General features: G+C 40.3%; 1 pseudogene; it reads left to right on the top strand.

Annotated features, from left to right (window-relative positions):
• The window catches only part of Rpl10a-ps1 (ribosomal protein L10A, pseudogene 1), a 713-nt pseudogene extending 621 nt beyond the window's left edge, over nt 1-92 (top strand).

Here is a 1,052-nt window from a genome sequence, read left to right as displayed (position 1 = left end):
CAAAACGTGCGGGCTCTGTACATCAAGAGCACCATGGGCAAGCCCCAGCGTCTGTATTAGGATGCTCCAATAAACCTCACTGCTGCCACTCAAAAAAAAAAAAAAAAAAAAAAAAAAAAAAAAAAAAAAAAAAAAGAAATCACCTTTTACAATAAAAATGAGAAGAAAAAGAAGCCACTAGTCATTTTCAACTGCAAAACACTTAAGAGCTGTACACAGTGATGAATGAAAAGGACCCACAGTAGTATAATTGTTTTATAAACACTGAAACTATAATACAAGTGGAGAAAGGAATATGAAATTAGGAAAGACACTAGAGGGCTTAAACCAGATTTGATCAGCACTTGAAGTGTAAGTACTCAGGTGTAAACGCTGTAACCATAAGAAGAATTTTGTTTTGAGAAGTATGTGTTTATAAAGGGGGGCAAGGGGCTAAAAACAAAAGTCAGAGAAGAGGAAGTACCCACCATCCAAGAAGGATAGATCAGTGTGACGGGCGATGGTACCTCACTCTAGGATTCCTAACGACCCAGAGGGCATCAGCAAGCTGTGAGAGAGTCTGTAGTGCTTATCACAGAGCAAGGATCAAGACAAGCAGATGGCATGACTCATGCCTGAAGTACGGTAATTAGGTTTTGGCCAGCTTTTCCTTTTAGTTAAATGAGAAGGATAGGAATACTGTCTCTTGCCAGGTCATTCTTGTTTGGGAGATTTCAAAAATGTCCTTCTCTTTTCTTTTAAATTAAATTTGTTTTGAACTGATTCATTTAAAATAAACAAAACCAAACCATTGTGGGCCAGAAAGATGGCTCTGTGGATAAAGGCACCTGCTGCTAAGTCTGAAGGCCTAAGTTCAATCCCAGAGAGGAAGGAGGTGTCTTAGTTAAGGTTTTACTGCTGTGAACAGACACTATGGCCAAGGCAACTCTTATAAGGACAATTGTGGCTGGCTTACAGGTTCAGAGGCTTGGTCTACTGTCACTGAGGTGGGAGCATTGCGGTATACAAAGGGAGCTGAGAGTTCTACATCTTCATCTGAAGGCTGCTAGTGG

Source organism: Mus musculus, chromosome 1 (genome assembly GCF_000001635.26).
Source record: "Mus musculus strain C57BL/6J chromosome 1, GRCm38.p6 C57BL/6J".
Classification (NCBI taxonomy): Eukaryota; Metazoa; Chordata; class Mammalia; order Rodentia; family Muridae; genus Mus; species Mus musculus.
The sequence above is the reverse complement of the archived record's forward strand: the minus strand, read 5'-3'. Positions and strand labels throughout refer to the sequence as shown.